The sequence below is a fragment of the Hyla sarda genome, chromosome 7, assembly GCF_029499605.1.
Source record: "Hyla sarda isolate aHylSar1 chromosome 7, aHylSar1.hap1, whole genome shotgun sequence".
Classification (NCBI taxonomy): Eukaryota; Metazoa; Chordata; class Amphibia; order Anura; family Hylidae; genus Hyla; species Hyla sarda.
This window is the reverse complement of record NC_079195.1, coordinates 105,532,385-105,553,834: the sequence shown is the minus strand read 5'-3', so window position 1 is coordinate 105,553,834 and position 21,450 is coordinate 105,532,385. Positions and strand designations below refer to the sequence as shown.

Genomic DNA, 21,450 nt, shown 5'->3' with positions numbered 1-21,450 from the left:
AGTTGCACGAAAGTAAAAAATACCGCACAGCAAAGCAAATAAAATCCTGTCTTTTGAAACTTGCTTTGTGAGGTGATTTTCAAAGTTTGACTTTCATGTGCAAAATTTACCACTGCCTTGCGACATTTTGATAAATTTTGAGCAAGAAAGAAAAACCAAAGCAGAAAAGAAACTACTTATATAATGACTTTCTGAAGTAACTTTTGATGAATTCCCCCCATAGTCCATAAGTCATGTGTATACTATAGTCGTAGGTATATTGTCATTGCTATACATAATCCTTATTCTCCAGTAATCCATGGTTATTCAGTTATACAATTTATCAGAGCATGTATGGGCATTGATACAGAGACTCTATTGCATTATCAATTTTGTCAACAACAGCCTGGAAATGAACATTGGTTACAATGCTCCAGGAATGCTTGTGGCCCTGAGGCCGTTTCGCTCCTCAAAGCCTTCCAGGACGGACATCGAGGGTGACTTTGCTTAAGTAGGGGGGTTTGTGATGTCCCAGCCTACAGTCCTGTCAGGTTGAGTCCCTGTACGTCCTCAGGGCTCTCCTGCAGTGTTCCCCCATGTTGTGTCTAGGTTGTATATTTAGTGTAAAGGACCTTATATGGTCACATGATTGTTAGTCACCTGATAATGGTTGTCAGATGTTTAAGTCATCTGTTTTGTTACCCAAAGAGCACCAGATGACCAGATGACCCGCAGCTAGCCTATGGGCTCCTTGCTTAGCCCCCCTTTATAAGAGGGGAGGTACTACAATCACTCTCTTAGATCCTGAGGTCAAGTCCAGTCCAGATGTCTTAGAGCTAGTGTCGAGCACAATCGGAGGCCTCAAGCCTGAATTGCAGCCACAAGTCAGTAAGTCAAGTCATCTTTGTCTGCTGTCACTATCTTTAGTGAAGTCAAGTCAGTTATAGTCAGTGTGGCTGCGCTAAAGTCTGTCAAGTCATTGCATGTCCCAGCAAGCTGCGAGGTCCCTTGTGTTACTGGTCACCTCTCTGGGATCCTGGCTGAACTGTAAAGACTGTACCATCTGTCTACCTCAGTAAAAGCTACCGTTAACCTTAACCTGGCCTTGGACTATTATTTGCCCTGCCTAACCTAGGACTAGTGGTGCTACCTTCGGGTGGCAAACCACACCCTGGTGTCACAAACAATAAGAGGTTAACACCATCTACCCCTGGGCAACACCATCTGCCCCTAAACCTCACATCGCACCCCGACACCACAAGTTGCATTACTGAAATAAATGAACTTTTGCATAATATTCTAATTTTTTCGAGTTCACCTTATACCTTTTCCAATAACTCCTTAAAATTCATAGGGATTTATAGAGTTTATCTCTTATGTTGACCCCTACCCCCTCCGACTAGTCTCTTGCCCCTTTTCCGTGTAGACATACAGAGGCTAATATACTTTTTTCAGTAACTGATTTCTAATTACTCACTAATTGCATATGTGGGAATGAAAATCCTCAAAGACTTAATCAGTTATCACTCTGCATAATCGATAAAGTTCTCTTGTGCTATTCTTATATCAGGAGTGTCTTTGCTATCATTACAGTTTTCTTACAATAAAACCGCTGCAGCATTCTAATAATTAGTATTATCCACCCAAACAAATGAATTATTAAAACTGTGGAGCCTAGGTATAAAAGTATTTATCCACGACACGAGTGAGGCACCATTTCTCACCACAGACACAAACAAATGTCATAAAAAGTATTGTTGTATGTGGTATAAACACTATAAAAACTACTTATGGTTTTGTACAATTAGGCATAATCGCAGTATTTCACATGAAAATCAACTCTGGCCTACCAATAACCCCAGAATGCATCAATAGTAGTTTGTTCCAAAGCTCAAAGAAAAAGAAAAGTTTTTAAGCCCACAAAATATATGCCCAAAAACAGTTTCAAAGTAATCGATGTGACAAAGTGCCCCACAGAGGTGCATGAATACATCCATATGCTACAGATTTCATAGGAACACACATAGAGGGTTTTCATTTTGTTGAAAAAAAAATATGGCATATTCCATCAGAATCTATCTATCTATCTATCTATCTATCTATCTATCTATCAATCAATCATTGTCTCTAAAAGTAGTCCTTTTATAGCAAAGTATGAAGGCCACGAGTCTGCATGGTAAAAGGCCATACAGCTTCCATGAACTACCAATGGGCATGAGTCTGAAGATCAATTCAGCTTCCAACCCTCATAAGGGCATTGTCCAATACATTGCATACTGCAGACAAAAGAACACAAAGATAAAACCCCACCCAAGTTTGTAAAATAAAATTATTGTTAGGAAATATTCCTAAATAATTGCGGAATATTTGTGCTGTACAAATATTTGAAAAGGATACTCTTTGGCTTATGTATAGTCCACAGAAAACTCAGCATGAACAATTTTATGGTTGGGGACAAGGAACAAGTTGTCAAATGATGCCACATAATTTTATAAACAAAAGTATCCCAATGGGGAGAAAAAAGTCTGGTATAAATCTATGTATAGCCACATAGCATATCCTCTAGCCATACACCTTGTACTCTACCACTGTAGACTGCGCAGCCTTGATTTACACGCCACTGCGGACCAATTTTTTTTTTTACTTTACTATTTGTCACTTTACCCCAGTTTAAATGAGTAGGGTAGGAACTTTAGGGGATAACAGGGATCCAGGGGGTAGTTTCGGGCAGGGGTTGCTCTTATAAAGGCGAGCTTCCAGGTGTTTTTTGAGCGAGAAGGGATAGCCTCACTACACTGACCCTTAGGGCATTCTAGTGTGCCTTGTTGGAGTGACTGTTACCAAGATCTTTCCGATTTTTCGGACACCCCTGGTTAGATGCTAAATCTTACTGTCCATGATTAGGCAATTATAAAACTCAATGTGTGTGTGTGCGTTTGGTTCACATGTTACTTATATGTAAAGTTAAATTGGACCTAGCCCACCCTCATTTGTGAGAGTCTGGGTTTTTATGTTAAAGGGGTGCTCCTGGGAAGTTAAGAAAAATAAAAATGCCCCAAAGCCACTGTCACGATTCGGCTTCCAGGTAGTGGATCCTCTGTGTCAGCGAGGGATTGGCGTGGACCGTGCTAGTGGACCGGTTCTAAGAGGCTACTGGTTTTCACCAGAGCCCGCCGCAAAGCGGGATGGTCTTGCTGCGGCAGTAGCAACCAGGTCGTATCCACTAGCAACGGCTCTACCTCGCTGACTGCTGAGAAGGCGTGGGACAGAAGGACTAGGCAGAGGCAAGGTCAGACGTAGCAGAAGGTCGGGGGCAGGCGGCAAGGTTCGTAGTCAGGATGGGTAGCAGAAGTTCAGGTACACAGGCTTTGGACACACTAAACGCTTTCACTGGCACAAGGCAACAAGATCCGGCAAGGGAGTGCATGGGAGGAGGTCAGATATAGTCAGGGACCAGGTGGAAGCCAATTAAGCTAATTGGGCCAGGCACCAATCATTGGTGCACTGGCCCTTTAAGTCTCAGAGAGCTGGCGCGCGCGCGCCCTAGAGAGCGGAGCCGCGCGCGCCAGCACATGACAGCAGGGGACCGGGACGGGTAAGTGACCTGGGATGCGATTCGCGAGCGGGCGCGTCCCGCTGTGCGAATCGCATCCCCAACGGCCATGACAGTGCAGCGCTCCCGGTCAGCGGGACTGACCGGGGCGCTGCAGGGAGAAAGACGCCGTGAGCGCTCCGGGGAGGAGCGGGGACCCGGAGCGCTAGGCGTAACAGTACCCCCCCCCTTAGGTCTCCCCTTCTCTTTGTCCGGTAACTGCCTCCCCTGGGATGAGGACACCGGGAAAGAACGGAGGGTTTCCTCAACGGCAGGCAGTACAGCAGGAGTGGGAATGGGGAGGGAGGGCAGAGGGCGAGGCCTGGCACGGGGCAGTGTGACACCAGGACGGGGGCCATGGGGAGGCACCGAGGCTTGCCTGACGGGACTGGGAGGGGGGGAGAGGCACTTCCTGTGGCAGGCAGAGTCCCAGTTCCTGATCTCCCCGGTGGTCCAATCAATGGTGGGGGAATGAAGCCGGAGCCAAGGCAGACCGAGGAGGACCTCAGAGGTACAGCCGGGGAGAACGAATAGCTCAATCCTCTCGAGGTGGGGTCCAATAGACATGAGGAGGGGTTCTGTGCGGTAACGCACGGTGCAGTCCAATCTGGCTCCGTTGACCGCGGAAATGTAGAGCGGCTTGACGAGACGGGTCACCGGGATGCTGAATTTATTAACAAAGGACTCCAAAATAAAATTCCCGGAGGCACCAGAGTCCAAGCAGGCCACGGCCGAGATGGAGGAGTTGGCTGTAGGAGAAATCCGCACGGGCACCATGAGACGTGGAGAAGAAGACTTAGAACCAAAAGATGCCACACCCACGTGAGCTGGGTGCGTGCGTGCGTTTCCCAGGCGTGGAGGACGGATAGGGCAATCCACCAAGAAATGCTCAGTACTGGCACAGTACAGACAGAGATTTTCTTCTCTACGGCGATTCCTCTCTTCCTGGGTCAGGCGAGACCGATCCACTTGCATGGCCTCCTCGGCGGGAGGCCCAGGCGTAGACTGCAAAGGATGCTGTGGGAGAGGTGCCCAGAGATCAAAGTCTTTTTCCTGGCGGAGCTCTTGGTGTCGCTCAGAAAAACGCATGTCAATGCGGGTAGCCAAATGGATGAGTTCTTGGAGGTTGGCAGGAATCTCTCGTGCGGCCAGCACATCCTTGATGCGACTGGATAGGCCTTTTTTAAAGGTCGCGCAGAGAGCCTCGTTATTCCAGGATAGTTCAGAAGCAAGAGTACGGAATTGTATGGCGTACTCGCCAACGGAAGAATTACCCTGGACCAGGTTCAGCAAGGCAGTCTCAGCAGAAGAGGCTCGGGCAGGTTCCTCAAAGACACTTCGGACTTCAGCGAAGAAGGACTGGACTGTGGCTGTGGCAGGATCATTGCGGTCCCAGAGCGGTGTGGCCCAGGACAAGGCCTTTCCTGAAAGAAGGCTTACTACGAACGCCACCTTAGACCGTTCTGTAGGAAACAAGTCTGACAACATCTCCATATGCAGGGAACACTGAGACAAAAATCCACGGCAGAGTCTGGAGTCCCCATCAAATTTGTCCGGCAGGGACAAGCGGAGGTTAGGAGCGGCCACTCGCTGCGGAGGAGGTGCAGGAGCTGGCGGAGGAGATGGTTGCTGCTGTAGCAGAGGCAGAAGTTGCTGTAACATGGCGGTCAACTGCGACAGCTGCTGTCCTTGTTGGGCAATCTGCTGCGATTGCTGAGCGACCACCGTGGGAAGATCAGCGAGACTTGGCAGCGGCACCTCAGCGGGATCCATGGCCGGATCTACTGTCACGATTCGGCTTCCAGGTAGTGGATCCTCTGTGTCAGCGAGGGATTGGCGTGGACCGTGCTAGTGGACCGGTTCTAAGAGGCTACTGGTTTTCACCAGAGCCCGCCGCAAAGCGGGATGGTCTTGCTGCGGCAGTAGCAACCAGGTCGTATCCACTAGCAACGGCTCTACCTCGCTGACTGCTGAGAAGGCGTGGGACAGAAGGACTAGGCAGAGGCAAGGTCAGACGTAGCAGAAGGTCGGGGGCAGGCGGCAAGGTTCGTAGTCAGGATGGGTAGCAGAAGTTCAGGTACACAGGCTTTGGACACACTAAACGCTTTCACTGGCACAAGGCAACAAGATCCGGCAAGGGAGTGCATGGGAGGAGGTCAGATATAGTCAGGGACCAGGTGGAAGCCAATTAAGCTAATTGGGCCAGGCACCAATCATTGGTGCACTGGCCCTTTAAGTCTCAGAGAGCTGGCGCGCGCGCGCCCTAGAGAGCGGAGCCGCGCGCGCCAGCACATGACAGCAGGGGACCGGGACGGGTAAGTGACCTGGGATGCGATTCGCGAGCGGGCGCGTCCCGCTGTGCGAATCGCATCCCCAACGGCCATGACAGTGCAGCGCTCCCGGTCAGCGGGACTGACCGGGGCGCTGCAGGGAGAAAGACGCCGTGAGCGCTCCGGGGAGGAGCGGGGACCCGGAGCGCTAGGCGTAACAGCCACTACAATACCTGTTTGATGTCCCCTGTAGTAATCCATGTGATTTTGCCATCTCCTGTGGCCCTTGTTGTCTCCTAAATATTTTGTTTACTTGCTTGCAGCCCAGACTACAATTCCCAGCATTCAGTGCAGCTCTATGCAATAGCTGCCAGCCAATTGCTTTTACTATTTGTATGCATGCTGTGTTGTTGTAAACACACTGTACATGTCTTTTCTTTCAAACTATTCTCCCCCCCCCCAGCAATAAATCAAGCTATGACCTGAATGGTAGCAGTCAGTGATTAGATCTACAGCAGGAAAAGAGCAGCGTTATGTGCTGAGGAGACCTCTGCTGGCAAAATACTCACACAGGGAGAGAGAGGGGAGGGGAGGTGTGGCTGTGAAGCCAGAAATCACGTGATGCTTGTCTTCCAGGAGGGTCGGCACTAGTTTCACTGAGGGGTTTACACAAAGACAAGCAGGATCAGATAATGACATCTTTCTCTCACTCCCTGCATGTAAGTAAGAGCTGAAAGAGGGAAACTGCTCTATATAGCTAATGAATAATATTTAGTCAAATAAATAGGTTGGTGAGAGGGAAAAGATGGGCTATGGCTTTAGTTCCCTGGAGTACCCCTTTAAGTCCCATGCAACCAAGCTCTTCTCTGCATCTTCTGGTGAGTGTGTCGGTCCAGCTTGCAAGCCATGCCCCTCCCACAAGCCACACCCCTCCCACAGGACAAGTCCCTTCTATTTTCAGCCCTTTTGGTTTTGGCCTAGGGATGAAAACACCATTTACACCCGATACACCCACATCACAGGTCCTTTAACCACAATCTCTTAATCACAGCTCTGCCCCACCTTACTCCCCAAGCTCTGCATCTCCAGCTTGCATGCCACGCCCCCTTCCACAAGTCATATCCCCTTCTATTTTTGGCTTACAATCTCGTTATCATAGGTCAGCCCAACCTAAGGATGGGATATTAGTTTGGGATATGAGGATAGGATATGAGGACAGGATATAAGGTCGGGATATGACTACAGGATATGAGGACAGGAGTGTCTTTGTTGCTTTTCCTCTCCCACAAGGTTTAGGTAGGAAGACTGGATAACTCCAGGTAATCTACTTGTAATTTTATAAAATACTCTAGGTCTGAGTCTATGTGACTGACGTGATTCAAAAAGTTACTCTAACAGTTTATATTATTTAAAACATTTTGTGATCACACCATTATATTCCCTTTCTTTTATTGATTTTGACAATTGTCACAAATTTCATTCATGCATAATTTAGTGACCAACAATTACTGGTAGAGATAGTTCTGTGACATTGTGTCAAGTGACATTGGCAGTAAGAATACATTGGGATTTGATGCATATAGCCATGTCCCTGAGTGCTTTTAGAAAACACTTATTTTCTCTTGTCATACATACACCGCAAAATGTATGTAGGTGTAGACGTGCATAGTTTATGCCACTAGGGGGTGCACAGTGTCCCTTAAAGTACATTGTATTCAACGCATACATTCAAATGTAACCATAACTCACATGTTTAAATATTATAGTAGGTAAAATGAAAAAGGGCGGCGCTCGAATCCCAAAAACCAATGAAAGTGTAAGAGGTATGTACTCACCCGGTGTATGTGGGAGGTCACAGGACAGTGATCCCCCACTAACACCTAGAGTCCTCTTCAAGCTTATAAACTGAACCAATCTCCGTCATATGGACATCCCTTAGGGAGGGTGCAGGGTAAGACGGAATCACAGAACCGTGGTCCGTATATTTAGGAAAAAGACAAGTAGAAAAACCAGCAATTGGGGACGGTTCGGAAGATAATAACCATCAAACTATATTATGGTATATTATCATTGAGGTAGACTTACTTCACTAGGGGAGATGTGTAGGTGGAATTGCCTTTCACATCATCCCCTTCCAGGAGAGTTTTACAGAATGGCCGGGCAGTCCGTGGGTATGTAGAATAGGGTTTATTGCGACGCGTTTCGGAGGGCTTACAGAATCGCCTCCTTCCTCAGGCATACAACAAGACAAAGTGATAATACAGTCCTTTTATATACATACCATGTCCAGGGGAGAAGCGTGTTAATTGGCTCTTTATTTCTTACAGAGTTGTAGTTTGAGGACCTGCAGATCCGGTTCTGCAGGTCACATGTTCTATACCTGGGTCACGTGATCATAGATCACGTGATACCCAGTAGTATACTCGTTTCCTCCTAAAGAAGGAAGACCGGAAGTTTCAGCAGTGGGAGCCGCGACCACGTGACGAATATCGCCACATGATCGAGGATCACCCGCCGACCTTCCGGAATCATGCGTTTCACAATGGAGCGCATAACTCAAATGCGCATGCGGAGAAGAATAGAATACTCAACGCGTGTGCATGTGTGTGTATACATTTATGCACCAATATATATATATATTTATATATATATACTATATATTTTTTACATTTGTACTTTATTTATACCATTATCATTATTATTATTGTATGTCTTCAAGTGAATATGTTTTTCTTTATGAATTATATACCTTCCTTGTGTAAACATGTCCGCAGGATAAGCGGTTTTTAGTCCTCAAATACCTCATCCATAGGAATTTGTAGTGCGTTCCATCCTGGAACGCATCGGGCCTTCGATACACCAGGTGCGCAAGCGTTGAGTATTCTATTCTTCTCCGCATGCGCATTTGAGTTATGCGCTCCATTGTGGAACGCATGATTCCGAAAGGTCGGCGGGTGATCCTCGATCATGTGGCGATATTCGTCACGTGGTCGCGGCTCCCACTGCTGAAACTTCCGGTCTTCTTTAGGAGGAAACGAGTATACTATTGGGTATCACGTGATCTATGATCACGTGACCCAGGTATAGAACATGTGACCTGCAGAACCGGATCTGCAGGTCCTCAAACTACAACTCTGTAAGAAATAAAGAGCCAATTAACACGCTTCTCCCCCGGCCATGGTATGTATATAAAAGGACTGTATTATCGCTTTGTCTTGTTGTATGCCTGAGGAAGGAGGCGATTCTGTAAGCCCTCCGAAACGCGTCGCAATAAACCCTATTCTACATACCCACGGGCTGCCTGGCCCTTCTGTAAAACTCTCCTGGAAGGGGATGATGTGAAAGGCAATTCCACCTACACATCTCCCCTAGTGAAGTAAGTCTACCTCAATGATAATATACCATAATATAGTTTGACTGTTATTATCTTCCGAACCATCCCCGAGCGCTGTGTTTTCTACTTGTCTTTTTCCCATGTTTAAATATTAAAAAGGTTTACTGATTTTATGTAAATAATATTTTAATTCTTTTTTCAATATATTTTTTACAGTTTGAGGCCAGTGGACTGTAACACTCTGAAATGCAAAGACTGCAATATAGCTAGAACTGTCCTCTGTGGGTCACCCAACACCAACCTCAATATACAGGTAGATAGTGCGGGTGACTCTGCTTGTAAGGATTGTTACCAGGTGAAAATCAGTGCAGCTGTTCAGGAAATATTAATCTTGTTGCTAATATGGCATTTTCTCCTAAATGCAATGTAGTGGGCTGCTGCTTGTATGTGCAATGCTTTCTCCTGCCCGTCCCGTTGCCTTCGGCCTCCTTCATGGATCTACTGAGGAAAAGGGATGAATATCTATGGAGAGGGGAGGGGTTACTGACCGAAGGGGTTGTGATTGAAGTCTATGCTGGCAGGAGAAAGCATTGTACATAAGCATCAGCCATCTCCAGTGCAGTAAAAAATAACTTTTTATTATTAGTATTTTTCAGCACATTTCTGCTCTGCAGGCTTCATCTCTAATTTACAGTGCTCGCAGAGCTGGTGGGCAGAGCTAACTCCATAATTTTGTATTGCTTGTCTTGCAGACACAGGACAAAGCTAAGATGATTTTCAGAGAAGAAGATATGAGTAGCAGCTTTTCACTTATCCACAGAATAGGCGAAAATTGTCTGACCATCACTCCATTTAAACAGGGTCTTAGAGGCCAGCCCTCCATTTTTGAGATCACTCTTGGAGCCTTTACAGCAGTGCCCAAAACTTGTATGGCTTCTTTAGTATGTAAACAAGCATCTACTGCCATGCAGTCGCTATAAGACTCTGAGTGTACTGAAATATACTCACCCTGAAGCACAGTATACATTTGCTTGATGGAACGTGGCACAATTATGTCTGAAATAATCCGGAAATAATTGTGGATAACAATGTTAGACACTTCTTGTGTCATAAACAAAAGACGGACCACAAGAACAGCGAACGTGAACAAAACTGTAGATGAAAACTGCACACGTATACTAAAGGATTCCACAGTACTGACAAGTTTTCACTTGTCTAGAGCTACTACTACAGTGATGTATTTCATACTTATATCAGCTACATGCTTGTTATTTATGCCTAGAAGCATTGTAAGTGGTCCCTCAAGTTACAATATTAATTGGTTCCTGGACGACCATTGTATGTTGAACCCATTGTATGTTGAGACCATAACTCTATGGAAACCTGGTAATTGGTTCTGAAGCCCCAAAATATCATCCAAAAATAGGAAAAGTGAGAATTAAAGAAAAATAAGTAGATAACTAATATAGATAAAGCAAGTCCTTACATATAAAAGTAAGAAAGATCTGCTGGGAGCTGTAAATCACTGTCTATGTAGAGGACAGGAGCTTCTTCAGGGTCCTGTACAGTACACACAGTGTCCGAAAAAAGTAGTATGGAGCCGACCTTACTTGGTGTCCAAAGGAGCAGCTAACCCTGGCACGGGTAAAGAGTAGTACACAACATGTAGTACCTCCCTGTACTGTAAGGGGTGCTACCAGACATCAGTCAGTGCATGCGCTTCAGTAATACAGGGGTTTAACCAGTGAATGCCCATTCTAATTGGTCAGTTCTTCAGCTATTGACACTTTTCACAGATCTGGACTGTCTGTAGCATTGTATGTTGAGTCTGGTTTCAAGTTACAATGGTTCAGAAAAAGCCATTGTATGTTGAAAATATTATATGTTGAGGCCATTGTAAGTTGAGGGATCACTGTACACAGAGCTACTATTTCATCTTTATTAAGAACCTTGAAAAGGATGTTGGCATTTTGGAAGAAACCCAAATAATAAGAATATCCTACATGGAAGTCAGAGATGGCTATAAATAGACCAAATGTAATGGTAGTAATAATAAGGTTATACATTTCAGACTTCCCATTTAACCCAGACATCCTTTAAAACCACAACAAGGATTACTGCACTTCCTCATTACTTGCTGACCTATAGTGAATCACTATACAGTAGTTCCTATGCTATATGAGGTTGTCGATAAATAAAGATTAAATTAAATGTATCAGTATTCCCCACAATCATTTATAAAAAATAATATCATTTAGTTTACTTTTTTTTTTTATTAAACCAGCATTATTATTACATTGGAATATTTTCCTAAAATACTTCGGTTATGGTGCTTAATTTCTTTTGTACAAAGCAATATTCATTTGTTCCCAAACACACACATGCAAAATTCACAGCTGCCTTACCCTAACAATAGAGGGCTGTTCCATATATGGCTCCTGATAACCTGAATATACCCTTATTTCAGGAACAGACAGCTGCCACTTTAAACAGCAACTCCGGTGGCAAAAAATATTTTCAAATCAACTGGTGCAAGAAAGTTAAACAGATTTGTAAATCACTTCTATTTAAGAATCTTAACCCTTCCAGTACTTATCAGCTACTGCATACTACAGATATACTACAGAGAAATTTGTGAAGTTCTTTCCAGCCTGACCACAGTGCTCTCTGCTGACACCTCTGTCTGTGTCAGGAACTGTCCAGAGCAGGAGAGGTTTTCTATGGGGATATTATTCTAATCTGGACAGTTCCTGACACGGACAGAGGTGTCAGCTGAGAGCACTGTTGTCAGACAGAAAATAAATTCATAAATTTCTCTGTTTTAGGATGCATTCACACAGCGGTTGGAGCGTACGGCTGTCGGACTTGGCTGGGGGAGGGGAAAACCGTGCGTTCCCGTACCCCAGCCAGACCGGCTCCAAACTCCATTGACTTTAATGAGCTGACCGGAGTCAAACAGTGACTCCTGTCTGCTCATTTTTGCCCCGTATCCGGTTTTGTGACCAGACCTAAAACCGTAGTTTACTGCGAATTTAGGTCCACTCACGAAACCGTATACAGGCCAGAAATGAGCTGACCTATGTAAATGAAGCTACGGGCACCCATGCATCATTTTTACTCTACAGCGCATGCGCTGCTTCATGGTTGAAGTGGCGCATGCACCGTAGAGTAAACCTGCTGCGCAAGCAGGGAGGTAGGGAGGAGATGCATAGGGATGAGCTCGGTGGAGCGCCAGCCTGGCCGAAGATGATGTAGGGGTGCCCAGAGCTCTGGACATAGCTCTGTCCATGCCCCAAATACTTCATTTACATAAGAAGAAAAACAAGAATAATGAGGGAATGGCTGGACATTTTGGAACACGGTAGGCATCGTTTTGATCAGTATCACCCGCCACTATCACCCACACTACAAGCCTATATGACAGGTTAGTGCGGGTGATACTGAAGACAGATTTATTTTTTTATTTTTTTATTGAGAGCCAAGGCAAATGCTCTCTATCACCCAAAGTGCAAGAAAAAGTGCAAACGTGTCACACTAAAAAAAAACGTGCACAAAGGATGCGGTCTATCGCTAAGCCCTTCTCCAACAGGAGAGAGCCCCGCCCAACAAACCTACCCTTCACCTCTGGGCCAAAAGGCACCTGCAAGGATCCAGGTTTGATGCCCCTTTTTGTCGAAGCTACTAAGGGGGCACAAATGCACCTGGCTTCAACCTAGGCGTTAACCAAGGTATCAGCCAAGGAGCCGTATACTGATGGCATCTGGACGTAAGTCAAGATGCCCAGGAGTTGCAGGGAGGTGAGGAACCTGATGGCCACACACACCTCCCCTAGACTGCCAGGAGGGACACCCAAAAGGGCTACCGCATCCTGACAAATCCTGTGTACAAACAAAACACACAGTGACACAGTGACATGCAAAAATAATATATGTAAATGAGTGCAGATATACTGCCCGGTCAACCGGCCAGATCTATAAAAATGTCCCTGATCCTAGCCAGAAGGCCGGGATACCAAGGGTAAGTGCCAAAGGTGAAGAGTATATGGTGCAGTGCGTTCACTCAGTGAGCTTTAACACCCAGTGAGTTTCGGCACCTCAGGGTCACCACTCCCCGAGGCACCAAGTGCCTCGGCTCTACACCCCCCAACCTCATGGCGAGACCCGGAGGAAACAGGTCACATCAGGGCACCCGTTGAGCTGGTGTTGTGGCACCATCCCCGGAACGCCCCGTTACACCTGCTCCTCCATGCAGCATCCATCCTACATCAATGGCAAAGACTAAACCACTGATCAGAACAGATACTATACTTGATCTTAGCCAAAAGGCCGAGAAGCGATACTGATGACAGATTTCCTTTAAAGGAAACTGCAGGAGTGTGACTAGGTACCTTAAAGGAAATCTCTCATTAGTATCACCAGCACTAACCTGTCATACAGGATTCTAGTGCGGGTGATACTGATCAAAACTATACTTAACAATCCAGCCATTCCGCCGTTATTTTGCATAGGTAAATGAGATCCATGGGGCATGGGTGGAGCTACGACCGGAGCTCGGGGCACCCCTACATCATATTTGGCCAGGCGCGCTGAATGGCTCATCCATATGCATAATCCCCTCCTTGCTCGCATGGCAGGTTTAATCTACGGCCCATGCGCTGTAGAGTAAACAGGCACGCGCAAGGAGGGAGGGGGATTATGCACTACAAGCCTGTTTGACAGGTTAGCGATGGTGATACTTTAATTCCAGTGAAAGGAAACCATAATACTTTAGCATAACAAAACATGTTGGACAAAACATCACTTCTCGGCCTTTTGGCTAAGTGTAAGTATCTGTTCTTATCAGTCAGTACACTGGTAGGAATGGATGGCTGCATGGAGAAGCAGGTGTAACGGGGCGTTCCGGGGCTGCCGCTCAATGGCTGCCCTGATGTCACCTGTTTCCTCCGGGCCTTGCCATAAGGCCAAGAGGGTCTAGAACCGAGGTACTTTAATGCCTCGGAGAGTGGTGACCCCCGAGGTGCCGAAACTCACTGTGTGTATTGGCTCACTGAGTTGAAGCACTGGCACCATGATCTCTTCACCTTGGTGGCACTCACTTCTTGATTCCCAGCCTTCTGGCTAGGATCGGAGAATTTTTTTATAGATCCGGACGCATTTTCAGGCAGTATACCTGCGCACATTCACTTATTTATTTATTTTTGTTCACTGTGTCACTTTTTGCATGTTGTGTGTCCACAGGATTGTTAGGATGCAGTAGCCCTTCTGGGTGTCCCTTCTAGTGGTCTAGGGGAGGTGTGTGTGGCCATTAGGTTTCCACACCTCCCTGCAAAAACCCCGGGTACTCCTGCATGTGCAGGGTACCGACCGTTAATGGCTCTGCGGCATGTTACGCCGAGCGCTCCGGGTCCCTGCTCCTCCCCGGAGCGCTCACGGCGTCTCTCTCTCTGCAGCACCCCGGTCAGACCCGCTGACCGGGAGCGCTGCACTGACATTGCCAGCGGGGATGCGATCCGCATAGCGGGACGTGCCCGCTCGCGAATCGCTTCCCAAGTCACTTACCCGTCCTGGTCCTCGGCTGGCGCGCGCGGCTCCGCTCTCTAGGGCGCGCGCGCCAGCTCTCTGAGACTTAAAGGGCCAGTGCACCAATGATTGGTGTCTGGCCCAATTAGCCTAATTAGCTTCCACCTGCTCCCTGGCTATATTACCTCACTTCCCCTGCACTTCCTTGCCGGATCTTGTTGCCTTGTGCCAGTGAAAGCGTTTAGTGTTGTCCAAAGCCTGTGTTTCCAGATCTCCTGCTATCCATATTGACTACGAACCTTGCCACCTGCCCCGACCATCTGCTACATCTGACCTTGCCTCTGCCTAGTCCTTTTGTCCCACGCCTTCTCAGCAGTCAGCGAGGTTGAGCCGTTGCCAGTGGATACGACCTGGTTGCTACCGCCGCAGCAAGACCATCCCGCTTTGCGGCGGGCTCTGGTGAATACCTGTAGCATCTTAGAACCGGTCCACCGGCACGGTCCACGACAATCCCTCGCTGACACAGAGGATCCACAACCAGCAAGCCGAATCGTGACACGGCAGATACCTTGGCTACTACCAAGGGGGATGCCGGGGGCATTTGTTGTCCCTTAGTAGCTTCGCAAAAAGGGACATTGAACCTGGAACCTTGCAGGTACCTTTTGGTCTAGAGGCGAAGGGTAAGGTTTGTTGTTGGGCCTCTCTCCTGTTGGAGAAGGGCTTGCGATAGTCCGCATCCTTTGTGCATGTTTTTTTTAGTGAAACATGTTTGTACTTTTTCTTGCACTTTGGGTGATTCGAGAGCACGTTCCTCGGCTCTTAGATAAAAAAACAAAAAACATTTTGGACAACTGTATGCTTCCAACTTTGTGAGAGCAGTTTGGGTTTTCTGTTCCATCATGACTGTGCCCCAGTGGTCCATAAAGGTATAGCTGGGAGAGAATGGTGAAGAAGAAGAACTTGACTGGCCCACGCAAATTCGCGACCTCAACCTTGTCAAACACATTCGGGATGAACTGGAACAAAGATTAGAGCCAGGCCCTCTCATCCAACATCCGTGTGTGCACTTATGGCCAAATGCTCTTCTGGTTGAAAAGGCAAACATTCTCACAGACACACTACATGTGTGTGTGTGTGTTTTCTATGTATGATAGACCCTCTAATAGTCATACAGTTACTAAAAAGCATGAGAAAATCTTATCACATACATATTGCCATCATACTTCTACTGAACAAAACCCAGCATACAAAGGCCAAAAATACCACTATCCAAGGAACAGGTATTATTATCTTGCAGTGGCCTATTATGTATAATGTTATCGTTTGATGAAGCATCATCTGAATTTATTGTACTGTATGTAAAATGGTACTTTAATATTGTTAAACTGACCTTTTCTAATCGCAGTTAGTATCAAGGAGTTAAAAGGATTTCATGTGCCTTTTAAGATCAAAGCAGAGTCTCCTCTCTCTTCCTACTTTCCTGCAGGATGGGCTCTTGCTGTGTGACTGGTTGTGTGCATGCTACTAGCACTTTGCATAACTCACTAACACAGTACAGCCTGCACACAAGCAGAAGAACCAGTGTGTCTAAAGTTTCAGCGATTATATTTACCCACAGTTAAGTGACAGTTAAGCAGGCAGCGGCAGGCCTTTGGCTCTCTGGGCATGCTGGGAGTTGTAGTTTGGCAACATCTGGAGGGCCACAGTTTGGAGACCACTGTAGAGTGGTCTCCAAACTGTGCCCTTCCAGATGTTGCAAAACTAGACAGTTCAGGCATGCTGGGAGTTGTAGTTCTGTAACATCTGGCCCTTCAGATGTTGCAGAACTACAATTCCCAGCATGCCTGGACAGTCTCGGCATGCTGGGAATTGGAGTTTTGCAACATCTGGAAGGGCACAGTTTGGAGACCACTATACAGTGATCTCTAAACTGTTCTCCTCCAGTTGTTTCATGACTACAACTCCCAATATGCCCTTCGGCTGTCTGGGCATGCTGGGAGTTGTAGTTTTGCAACAACTGGAGGCACATTGGTTGCAAAACATTGTCTGTTTCCTAACTCAGTGTTTCCCAACCCGTGTGCCTTCAGCTGTTACAAAACTATAACTCCCAGCATGCACTGACAGACCATGCATGCTGGGAGTTGTAGTTTTGCCACAGCTGGAGGCACACGGGTTGGGAAACACTGAGTTAAGTAACAAACTCTCAGCGTTTTGAAACCAGTGTGCCTCCAGCTGTTGCATAATTACAATCCCCAGCTTGCATGGACAGCCAAAGGGCATGCTGGGAGTTGTAGTTTTGCAACAGCTGGAGGTTTGCAGGGTACAGGATACATTCACACGGACAGGGGTTTACAGCAAGTTTCTCGCTGCAAGTTTGAGATGCAGAAAATTTTCCGCTGCACCTCAAACTTCTAGCGGAAAACTCGCTGTGAACTCGCTGTACACTTCATATACATATACCCCTACAAAGTTACCACCTCCCCCCCCCCCCAATAAAAATGAAAAATGTCTGGTACGGTACTGTTTCCAAAACGCAGCCTCCAGCTGTTGCAAAGCAACAACTCCCAGTATTGCCATTGACTGTCCAAGCATGCTGGGAGTTTTGCAACAGCTGGAGGCACCCTGTTTGGGAAACACTGCCCTAGGGTAATTTTGGTATGGGAGGCAATTGTAATTCTTGCATCCGGGTCCCATGCAAATCCCTAATTTAGGCCTCAAATACGCATGTTGCTCTCTCACTTCGGAGCCCTGTCGTCTTTCAAGGCAACAGTTTAGGGCCACATATGGGGTATTTCTCGGGGAAAATTTCCTAACAAATTTTGGGGGGCTTTTTCTCCTTTTACGCCTTATTAAAAGGTAAAGTTGGGGTCTACACTAGCCTGTTATTGTAAAAAAATTTAATTTTTTACACTAACATTCTGGTGTTGCCCCACACTTTTTATTTTCACAAGAGGTAAAAGGAAAAAAAGACCCCCAAAATTTGTAACACAATTTCTTCTGAGTACGGAAATACCCCAAATGTGGATGTAAAAGGCTCTGCGGGCGCACAACAAGGCTCAGGAGTGAGAGCACCATGTACATTTGAGGTGATTTGCACAGAGGTGGCTGATCGTTACAGTGGTTCTGACATAAACGCAAAAAAAAACACCCACATGTGACCCGATTTTGGAAACTACATCCCTCAGGGAACATAACAAGGGGTATAGTGCGCCTTAACACCCCACAGATGTTTGAAGAATTTTTGTTAAAGTTGGACGTGAAAATTTAAAAAAAAAAAATTTTCACTAAAATGCTGGTGTTATCCCAAATTTTTTTATTTTCACAAGGGGTAATAGGAAAAAAGCCCCCCAAACTATGTAACACCATGTCTTCTGAGCATATAAATACACCATCTGTGGATGTAAAGTGTTCTGCGGGCGCACTACAGGGCTCAGAAGAGAAGGAGCGCCATTGGGCTTTTGGAGAGAGAATGTGTATGGAATTGAAGGCCACGTGCGTTTACAAAGCCTCCATGGTGCCAGAACAGTTGACCCCCCACATGTGACCCCCATTTTAGAAACTACACTCAGAAGAGATGGGGTTACAAATTTTGGGGGGATTTTCTCCTATTACCTCTTGTAAATATGGTAAATTTGGGGGGAAAAAATGCATTTTAGTGAAAACATTTTTACACATCTGAATTTAACGAAAAGTCATTAAACACCTGTGGGGTGTGAAGGCTCACTGTACCCCTTGTTACGTGCCTTGAGGGGTAAAGTTACCAAAATAGTATGCCATGTGTTTTTTTTTCTTGCTGTTATGGCACCATAGGGGCTTCCTAAATGTGACATGCCCCCCAAAAACCATTTCAGCAAATTTTGCTTTCAAAAAGCCAAATGTGACTCCTTCTTTTCTGAGCATTGTAGTGCGCTCACAGAGCACTTTACGTCCACACATGGGGTATTTCCATACTCTGAAGAAATGGGGTTACAACTTTTGGGGGCATTTTTTCCTATTACCTCCTGTAAAAATGGTAAATTTGGGGAAAAACTGCATTTTAGTGAAAATGTTTTTTTATATTTAGACATCCGATTTACCGAAAAGTCGTCAAACACCTTTGGGGTGTTAAGGCTCACTGTACCCATTGTTATGTTCCTTGTGGGGTATAGTTTGCAAAATAGGATGCCATGTGTTTTTTTTGTTTTTGTTTTTTTTTGCTGTTCTGGCACCATAAGGGCTTCCTAAATGTGACAAGAACCCAAAAACCATTTCAGCAAAATTCCCTCTCCAAAATCCCATTGTCGCTCCTTCGCTTTTGAGCCCTCTACTGCACCCACAGAGCACTTTACGTTCACATATGAGGTATTTCCTTACTCGTGAGAAATTGGGTGACACATTTTGGGGGGCTTTTCTCCTTTTACCCCTTGTAAAAATTCAAAAACTGGGTCTACAAGAACATGTTAATGTAAAAAATTTAGATTTTGAATTCTCTCCTTCAATTTGTTGCTATTCCTGTGAAACACCTAAAGGGTTAAACTTTCTGAATGCAATTTTGAATACTTTGAGGGGTGCAGTTTTTATAATGGGGTCATTTATGGGGTATTTCTTATATGAAGGCCCTTCAAATCCACTTCAAAACTGAACTGGTCCCTAAAAAATTCAGATTTTGAAAATTCTGTGAAAAATTGGAAAATTGCTGTTGAACTTTGAAGCCCTCTGATGTTTTCCAAAAGTAAAAACATGTCAACTTTATGATGCAAACATAAAAGTAGACATATTGTATATGTGAATCAATATATTATTTATTTGGTATGTCTATTTTCCTTACAAGCAGAGAGCTTCAAAGTTAGAAAAATGCAAAATCTTCAAATTTTTCCATGACATTTTTGATTTGTTCACCAAGAAATTATGCAAGTATTGACGCAAATTTACCACTATGTTAGAATATGTCATGAAAAAACTATCTCGAAATCAAATTCATAAGTAAAAGCATCCCTGAGTTATAACTGCTTAAAGCAACAGTGGTCAGATGTGCAAAAAAGTGAAAATGGGCTTGGTCCTTAAGGTGTTAAAGGGGTACTCCACTTGAAAACATATTTCTTTAAATCAACTGTAAATCAATTTGTAAATTACTTATATTAACTCCTTGGGGACGAAGGGCGTATGCATACGCCCTCGCGTCCCGTCACTTAAGGACGGAGGGCGTATCCATACGCCGTCGGCATTTCCGATCACTGCCGCTCGCCGGGCGGTGATCGGACCGGGATGCCTGCTGATATCTATCAGCAAGCATCCCGTGGCAATGCCTAGGGGGGTCCTGAGACCCCCCCATATCGGCGATCGCAGCAAATCGCAGGTCAATTCAGACCAGCGATTTGCCGCGGTCCGGGCAAATTGGGTCACTCGTGACCCGATCTCCCGGAAAATAAGACTGATCGGAGCTGTCAGAGACAGCTCCGACCAGCCTAAAGCATAGGAGCGAGGTGGCAATGTTGCCACCCCCTCCTAATCCCTGCCATTGGTCGGTCAGGCTGGCCACCAATGGCAGGAGGGGGGCGGGGGGTTAGAGTTCATTTCCCCCCGCTCTGCGCACCGATCGAAGTCGGTACAGAGCGGTGAGAACACGGGGGGAACATGGCCCTGGTTACCCGGACCTGCGGCGGCATCCCGGAGCAGCGACGGCAGGAGGAAGAGCGGCGGCCGGAAAGTGCGGCTGAGAAGGCTGCAGTAAAGATCGCGATAAGTGATCTTCACTGTGGCCTTCTAAAAGCTGCAAAACTACAACTCCCAGCATGCCCACACAGCCAAAGGCTGTCTGGGCATGCTGGGAGTTGTAATTTTGCAACATCTGGAGGGTCACAGTTTGGAGACCACTGTGTAGTGGTCTCTAAACTGTGGTCCTCCAGATGTTGCAAAACTACAACTCCCAGCATGCACTGACTGTCTGGGCATGCTGGGAGTTGTAGTTTTGCAACATCTGAAGTGGCACAGTTTGGAGACCACTATATGGTGGTCTCCAAACTGTAGCCCTCCAGATGTTGTAAAACTACAACTCCCAGCATGCCCAGACAGTCAGGGATGCTGGGCGTGTAGTTGTGCAATATATGGCCCTTCAGATGTTGCAGAACTACAACTCCCAGCATGCCTGGACAGTCTGGGTATGCTTGGAGTTGTAGTTTTGCAACATCTGGAGGGCTACAGTTTGGAGGCCACTGTTCTTCCCCAGTTGTTGCATAACTACAACTCCTAGCATGCCCAGACTGTCCAGGCATGCTGGGAGTTGTAGTTCTGCAACATCTGAAGGGCCAGATACTGCAGAACTACAACTCCCAGCATGCCTGGACTGTCTAGTTTTGCAACATCTGGAAGGGCACAGTTTGGAGACCACTCTACAGTGACTGTACTGTACGGGCATGCAGGGAATTGTAGTTTTGCAACAGCTGTAGGCACACTGGTTGGGAAACACTGAGCCTGAGTCTGTTTCCTAACTCAGTGATTCCAACCCGTGTGCCTCCAGCTGTTGCAAAACTACAACTCCCAGAGTGCACTGACAGACCGTACATGCTGGGAGTTGTAGTCTTGCAACAGCTGGAGGCACATGGGTTGGAATCACTGAGCTAGAGTCTGTTTTCTAACTCAGTGGTTCCCCACCAATGTGCCTACAGATGTTGCAAGACTACAACTCCCAGCATGTACGGTCTGTCAGTGCATTCTGGGAGTTGTCATTTTGCCACAGCTGAAGGTTTGGGGCGCCCCCCCACCCCATTTGAATGTACA

At 46.3% G+C, this 21,450-nt stretch overlaps 1 pseudogene; it reads right to left on the bottom strand.

Annotated features, from left to right (window-relative positions):
• Positions 1–13,422: 13,422 nt before the first annotated feature.
• On the bottom strand, positions 13,423–13,512 carry LOC130283590 (U2 spliceosomal RNA; annotated as a pseudogene).
• Positions 13,513–21,450: the final 7,938 nt, after the last annotated feature.